Source organism: Gadus macrocephalus, chromosome 22 (assembly GCF_031168955.1).
Source record: "Gadus macrocephalus chromosome 22, ASM3116895v1".
Taxonomy (NCBI): Eukaryota; Metazoa; Chordata; class Actinopteri; order Gadiformes; family Gadidae; genus Gadus; species Gadus macrocephalus.
In genome coordinates this window covers 16,311,334-16,320,050 of record NC_082403.1, presented here as the reverse complement: position 1 = coordinate 16,320,050, position 8,717 = coordinate 16,311,334, and positions in this window count along the sequence as shown.

Below are 8,717 nucleotides of genomic sequence, written 5' to 3'. Positions count from 1 at the left end.
GGGCCTCCCATTAAACGAAACGATAGCCCGTCTGAGACGATCGCTCGGTTGTCTTCCGTGTACGTCGCCGTGGACGAGTGATGTTTTGGAGGCATGGACGGGGGCGGTAGTAGCGGCCTTGGGACATAGCACCGTTGTGTGCCCGTGGGAACTACAGATAGCGCAAGAAAGTGACTGATGGCCACCGAAGTGGTAGAGCAAGAGCTCGGTGTCCGTAGTGGACCAATCAATCCTCACATTGAGCATAGAAATACATTGAGCCGACTTGGCAGAGAACGCTTTGTGATATTCGTAAAAGGTTCCCCCGTAGCGCTGGTTGAGATCGGCAATAATAGCGAGGTAAGCGTCGAGTTCTATCCTCCTATCTGGATAAACTTGGCACATGATGTCTCTGTAGATACCGAAAGTGATGACGAACTCGCCGAAAGAAAGATTGCGTGTAAGTCTGGGATCTGAAGTTTTAAAAAGAACGGAACAGCACCTCAATCAACCCATTGGCGCTCTATGGCCGGGGAGGGTAACAGTAAACCCGCGAGATTGACATCTCTGCCCTGGAGTATGATATTTTTCATGGTCTGGGAAACCGAGTGCCGCGGGGGGCGTAATAAAACTCCTACCCTGAAGCTGGGCTGGTAGAGCTGTAGAGAGAGAATACGTTACGGGGGCTAACGCGGGGGATGCAGTAGCCATAGTAGCAAGGCACGTGCGAGGTGCGTAGCCTGTGAAGGCGGAGGGAACCGAGCCGGATGGTTGCTGGAGAAAGAAGGGCGCCGTGGCGGCCGTGGCGGCATTGTTGTCGATAACAACAACAATGCCGCCATTTTCTTTATTTTTTGTAACCTACAATAAATAAAGCAGGCTTCCAGTCAATGGAAAAATGGCTTCTCCCCACCGGCGATTGTTGTTGTTTACGATTTTCTATCAGTTCTCACCACACAACGACGTCTCATCTTTGCATGTCGATATGTAATGGTATGGAGTTATTGAAACTTACTATGTGTAAAAAAGACTAGAAATTGAATGTTTATTTTTCATTGAATGTTTACATAAAGTTGCACTGGGTGCCTTTAAGGAACGCACCTCTGGCTGTGCGTGGTTCTGTGTTTGGGGAAATAAATCCTTCTCGTGGTATTTTCACCGGCAATCAAGTCTCCGTCTTCATTTCATTACGATCTCCTACATTGGTGACCCTGACAGTTTCCGGACGTTTTACCGGATTACTGTTCTATGCGCTGGAAGAGCGAGGACGCGCAGATCGGAGATTGGACTATGGAGTTGGATTCGGCGGACGGTTCCGTGGCTGCTGCTCCGGTGATGGCAGTCTCCCTGAAGCTCCCGGAGTTTTGGGAACGGCAGCCGCGGGTCTGGTTCGCGGAGGCGCAGTTCGCGCTGAAGTGGATTACGGCGGATGAAACCAAGTTTTATTAAGTAAACTCCGCGCTTGGTGGCTCGACGGCGGCCAGAGCGATGTATATTCTCGAGGACCCCCCGGCCCGTGGGAAATATGCATTGCTAAAGGGGTTCCTGATGGAGACTTTCTGTTAGTCGGAGGCTGAACGGGGCGAGCAGCTTCTGGCATTGAATGGCCTCGGGGACTCCAAACCATCGGAGCTCATGGATCATATGCTGAATCTCCTGGGGAATAATAGGCCTTGTTTTTTATTTCGGGCTTTATTTATGCAGCAGCTGCCAGTGCGTGTCAGGGCAGCTCTAGCCAATGGAGAGGCGGATTGTTTTTTCGCCGCCGGGCGCGAGCGCTGCACGGCCGTATTGGCTCACACCACTGTCGACCTGGAGATGACGGACACCATCGCTGTGGCCGCGGCGACACGACGACAGCCACAGCAGTCTGCAGGCCTGTGTTATTTCCACGCCCTGTATGGACCCAAATCTAGGAGGTGCCGCCCCCCCGTGCAGTTTCGTGGCATCGGGAAATGCACGGGCCGGCATGCCATGAGTGTCGGCCGTTCTGGGGGTCTGTTGTTCATCACAGACACAGGCTCTGGGAGACGGTTCCTGTGTGACACGGGGGCCCAGGTGAGCGTCCTGCCCGCGTCACGCATTGACAGAATAGGGGGCGGCCACGGCCCCGCCCTGGAGGCCGCCAACGGCAGCCCCATCCGCACCTTTGGGACTAGGACTGTTTCTTTATGTTTCGGGGGTCAGCGTTTCGGCTGGGATTTTGTCACCGCGGAGGTGTCCACACCCCTCCTCGGCGCTGATTTCCTCTGCGCCAATGGCCTATTGGTGGATGTGATGAACCGGCGCTTGATAAGTGCTGAGACTTTTAGCTCCCTGGCATGTGAGCTCAGTGGCTCGGGCACGACGAAGCTGTCGGGCGCACTCTCACCCTCCGATGTGTTTTCCCCCCTCCTCGCGGAATTCCCGGAGCTCACGGAGCCCACGTTCTCAGCTGCCGCCACCAAGCACGGAGTGGAGCATCACATCGCGACCACTGGCCCGCTGGTCTACGCCAGGGCCCGGCGCCTCGACTCTGCTAAGCTCGCCGTTGCTAGGTCTGAGTTTGACACCCCAGAGCGTCTTGGAATTGTCCGGCGGTCGGACAGCCCCTGGGCTTCCCCGCTCCACATCGTCTCGAAGCCTGGCGGTGGGTGGCGTCCATGTGGGGATTATCGCCGGCTCAATGACATTACGGTACCCGACCGCTACCCGATTCCCCACATCCAGGACTTTTCTGCCCGCCTGGCCGGTGCGGTAGTTTTCTCCAAGGTGGACCTCGCTATCACCAGGTGCCCGTCCAGCCGCAGGACGTCCTGAAGACGGCGGTGATCACTCCGTTTGGACTATTTGAGTTTTTACGGATGCCGTTCGGCCTGAAGAACGCAGCCCAGGCCTTTCAGCGCCTGATGGACACCGTGCTGCGGGACCTGCCATTCCTGTTTGTTTACCTGGATGACATTCTGATCGCCAGCGCCTCCACGGCAGAGCACATGAAGCATCTGCGAACACTCTTCGAGCGGCTCAGCCAGCATGGCCTGATTGTCAATCCGGCCAAGTGCCAATTTGGCCGGATCGCCATTGACTTCCTGGGCCACCGCATCACCAAGGAGGGAGCTGTTCCCCTGCCCTCGAAGGTGGCTGCAGTGGCGGACTTCCAGCGCCGTCTCACAGTTCGAGCCCTGCAGGAGTTTTTGGGGATGGTGAACTTTTATCACCGTTTTGTTCCCCGTGTGGCCCGGCTCATGCGGCCCCTGTATGAGGCACTCAAGGGTAAGACCTCGAAGCATATCATTGACTGGACCGCTGAGAGAGAGGCGGCCTTTGGGGACACTAAACGGGCATTGGCCGAGGCGACTATGCTGGCGCACCCTTTGCCTGCGGGGCTGATTGCCCTGACCACCGACGCTTCAGACTATGCTGTTGGTGCCGTGCATGAGCAGTTGGTGAACGGCGTCTGGCAGCCGCTGGCATTCTTCAGCCTGCAGCAACGCCCCTACGAACGGAAATATAGCACCTTTGATCGAGAGCTCCTCTGCCTTTACCTCGCCATTAGGCATTTCCGTTTTCCTGTTGGAGGCTCGGCCATTCTCAATTTTTGTGGACCACAAGCCATTGACGTTCGCGATGGCGAAGGTTTCGGAGCCGTGGTCTGCCCGTCAGCAGCGCCAGCTGGCCTACATCTCGGAGTTCACAACGGACATCCGCCATGTGGCGGGTAAGGACAATCACGTGGCTGATTGCCTCTCCCGGGCCATCGCAGGAGCTGTCCACCTGGGAATCGACTACACCAGCATGGCAGGTGATCAGGCCTCCGACCCGGAGGTCCAGGCTCTGAGGACAGCTGTCACGGGACTCCGTTTGGAGGACATCAAGTACGACAACGTCGGTGCCACGCTCCTGTGTGACGTCTCCAGTGGACAGCCAAGGCCGGTCGTGCCCGGTAGTTGGAGGCGTCAGGTTTTCGATGCCGTGCACGGCCTTGCCCATCCTGGGCAGAGGACATCGCAGCAGCTGGTGGCCGGGAAGTGGGCTCGGGCTCGGACCTGCGTGGTTTGCCAGCGAGCCAAGGTGCATCGGCATGTGACTGCTCTGCTGGCGCATTTTTCAGTGCCGGAGCGGCGGTTCGACCACATGCATGTGGACCTGGTGGGGCCCCTGCCGCCCTCTCAAGGGTTCACCGCCACAGCTCCCTGGTCGGCGGCCCAGGAGCGGACCTCGCTCCAGGACAGGGTCCGGGGTTATGCGCCGGTGCCCACCTCGCAGCACGGCCTCCCGAAAGGCTTGTGTGCCGCCCAGCCTGCGGACGGCAGAGTATGTGTTCATCCACCATGATGCCCATCGGGGCCCTTTCCGAGATATGCAACCATTTCTGGTATTGCTGTAAGACTGCACAGAACTCTAATCAGTTCAGTGTTAGTATTGTGTTGAAATTCTGTTTAAGATTTCACTTTGTGTTTTTAAAATGGAAATCTGAATTCCTGACCGTTTCTTACATTTTGATTTTATTGATAAATTGACTTTGGTTATTTTAATTTATATTTATTTTAAAAATTCTCACTAGCATTTATATAATGACAAAATAGGTATTATTTATTGTGAAAAAACAACAACAATATGAAATGATGCAGTTCAATTCTACTGTAGGATATGTGGACAGGACTTCTCCACCATGTTCAAGGAGAGCATGAGTGGGCCCTATCTTGCTGTGAACATGGCCCCTTATCGGCCGACAGGGAGAAGGAGTGGATCCAGAGTGATTCTGAGGCCTTTCAGTTAATTTTCAGAAATAGTGCTGGATGAGCACTGGCTGAAGAATGTGGAGAAGTTCCTGAGTTTCAGGTGCGTAAACATGTTTTCATAAGAAGGTTATTGTAAGTGGCTAAGCCCTGCTATACGGGCATTTGACATACAGTGCTCAGGCTAATGACTTGGCTGAGGTGCTTGCTATACACTGTCTTTCACTTGCCACAATACTGGGGACATGGTGTTATAAACACTATTCATGGTAATGGCTCTTACAAGCATGTCTATAACGCTGTATTCATGGCCACTTTCAAATGAGCACTAAAGTTCTATTATATGTGTATACATGTGGGGTCACAGCTTAAACATCTGTTTATTTTATACTGCAAGGTCAACCGCTGAGCTGGAATCCTTCCACAATCAAAGACTGATGTATGCCAGCAAGCGATTCCGCTTTAGCCTCCCTGTTTACAAAGCACGCACCCTCTTAGCAGCGTCGGACTACCACCATCATTTTCACAGACCGGTGAAGAGGAAGGCTGATGGCTCAATAGAGTAGATTTTCAATAATTTTCATATATATATATTTCATATTTACAATATTCTAAGCTGCATGACTGATGTGGATCCATAGAGACATTATTGAGGATGTCTCTAAGACTTGGCGAGGATGGCTGCGGTGGGTCACTGGGACCAGGCTGTTGTGGGTCAGATGTGGGATGAGGGATGAACATGGCCAGGAGGTCAAAGATGAGGGATGGTTCCTGTTCCAAACACAGCTCCAGCAGATGGTGGGAAGCGTCTAGCATAATTTGAACATTACCCTTTTTTGGGTCAAATTACTGTGTGAAATATGAGATAATATGAGAAATGTTTTATATACAATTGTCAAATGTTGAAAACAAAAAAAAGAAAAAGTTACATTTCCATTATGGCACATTGTTAATAAAAATATATTAAACAAAAAAAACGTCCCCAACATCCCTCAAGGATCTGTCTTACGCCTCGTTTCCACATACGTATGTTTTTCGTATCCGTGCTTCCGTAAATTTACGGAAGGAGTCGCTAGTGTTTTACGTACGGACATGAATTTATTTACGGACAAAAGATGGGGGAGCGTATGATAATGGCCGTTTTTAGGAGACCGGTACTTTGGAACATGAGAATCGACATATAGGCCTACAGAGATAAAAAACAAAACCAACCAGGCTTGGAAAGAGATCGGTGAGGAGTTTGGCCTGCCAGGTACTTACATGTTTTGTGAAAAACATAAAAACTTTCATACGGTATCTCCGTAAAACGACGGCGAAAGTTACATTTTTTTAACGTATATTACGGACATACCGGACAGAAATTTTACGGAGGGGAGGAGTCTCGGAGGAAAAACGGACATTACGGAGAATCACATAGGAATGAATGGACTTTCGGTCGGAGACGGTTGGATCGCATACGAGAATGTACGTATGTGGAAACGAGGCGTTAGGGTTAGTCAGCATTGCAACAGAAAAAAACTCATACACAAAGCGTGACTATTAATTTGCATAAAAAAAGACATTACGCATGTTAGATTAAAATATATTGTTGAATGCAACTATAACAATCTAAAACAATGGAATAAACCGTTTGGAAATGCACCCGGTTGGCTTTGGATGCAATACATACTAACATCCCAAATAGTGATCAACCAAATGCAGTCAACACAAAAGCAGCAGTCGTTAATCACCGAACTATCCAATACGTTTGGTAAACTCCTTTCCAAGCTACAATGGCTGGTACTGGCCTTCAAGGTTTCAGTAGGTACTTCCAAAATAATTTCATCATCCACGACACCATTGAGCAGGCAGTTGTGTCAAGATGTTACTTGATAGATTTATTAATTGGATACTATTAGTAATTGTTATGATCTGTAAGATAGGTCATAGCTTACAAGTACGATTGAGATCCTAAGTTAAATTGAGAGTGTCCTCTAAAGAGCCGTTGGTCGGTTCTTGGCAGATGTAAACAACGATATTTGTACAGAATTTGACTGTGTTTGGGAGATACTTCATGAACCACCTCCAGGGTGCGAGCTTGTTGACCTTGTATCTCTGAATAACCCATGTGTTTAACAAATGCTACTCTCCGAGTCATAACTGGCCTGAATCAATGAACAGAAGATTAAAATTACGTTTCATCAGGTGCATTGAGGGATTAAGCACTGTCATTATCCTGTCCTAACCCTACCTGATTTCTCCTTTGTGTCTGTAGTGTAATGCTTTTCTCCTGTGCTACTGAGGCCTATGCAATTATCTCTGCTGAAAAAGCCTACATCAAGTTAGTAAATACATTAAAATGAAATAAGATTCAAAATAGTTAAGGGTAAAAATACATAGTGCAGTTTAAGCTATTGTGTGCATGTGGGGGGCGTGATCATGTGATCACAGTCGAGACTTCAAAAGTCTTGTGGTTTGTGGTAACTCCCACAACGGTTTTGACAGTAACTCGGTGAAAAGTTCATGGCTAGGATGGCTGTGTCCCCGAATGTAGACTGGGCTACCGTCATTTCAATGTAGGGTCTCTCCCAACCCATCTGCCTCTGGATCAAGTTTTCTGTGTAACCGCCCCCAGACTGTCAGATTGGGCCCTCAGCCCTACGACCCCATCTCACTCAGCACTGGCTCCCCACAGGGCTGTGTGTTGAGCCCCCTCCTCTACACCCTCTACACCCACGATTTTACCCGCTCCCAGTCCACCGTAACCATCTTCAAGTTCAGTTGTGCCCGGACGACACAACGGGGGTTGGACTTATCTCAGGAGGAGATAAGACAGCACATGGAGGAAGAACGAAGACTGGCAGCGTGGTGTTCAGTCAACAACCTCATCCTGAACACAAAAACAAAGGAAATCATTCTAGACTTCTGTACGAACAGTGCAGCCCCCCAACCCCTACTCATAATTGGGGACTGTGTAGAAGGGGTTTCAGACTTTAGATTCCTGTGACTCTACCTTCTGTGGATCCTCAGGTAAAACAACCGGGAGGAGAAGCTGCCGGTATCCTTCTACCGCTGCTCCATCAAGGGTGCGCTGGCGTACTGTATAACCACATGGTTATATTATTATATATAATAAATATAATATATAATATAATATTAATAATATAATATAATATATTATATTATATATGCTAGCTGCTCTGCAGCGGAAAGGAGAGCCCTTCAGAGGGTCATCAACACCCCCAAGAAAATCCCCGGTTGCACACTGCCCTCCCTGGCTGAATGACATCTTCAGCTCATGCTGCCTGGGCAGGGCGCGCGACGTCCTGGGCAGGGCGCGCGACGTCCTGGGCAGGGCGCGCGACGTCCTGAAAGAGCCTTCCCACCCCGGACACAACCTTTTACACCTGCTGCCCTCTGGCAGACGGTACAGGTCTCTCAAAGCTCGCACCAACAGACTCAGTGACAGCTTCTACCTCATAGCCATACGTGAACTGAACAATGCAAAATAAGAATTGTACATTCACATTCAAATAAATCTCATTTCACAAGCACCTTAAAAACATCCTGTGCACAACAAAAATAAACTTGGCAACACTACTGTGCTATACCGTTTACCTCAGCTGCTATTCATATTTATCTGTATCTTTTATCTTTATTTGTTATATCTATATTTTTTTTACCTTTCTTATATATTCAAAATGTGTTGTTGTGAATTGTGAGACTATACTGAACTCCTAAGCTACTTAGCTCACCACCATGACACTTTATAACTTGCCACTTTATAACTTGCCACTTTATACCAGTCGACATCTGGATAAACACGTCTGTTTACATTTTACATATTTAGTTTTGCATTTAGGTCCCTGCTCTCCTACTCGTGTTCCTCTTATGCACTTACTTTTTATTATTATTATATTTATTTTTTTATTATTTAAGTCTCAGCTTTCCTAATTGTGTTTCTTATAAACCTTTACGTTCTCTTATATTGCACTGTTGGAGGAGCCCAAGACTAAAGAATTTCCTTGCCAGCGACTGCTC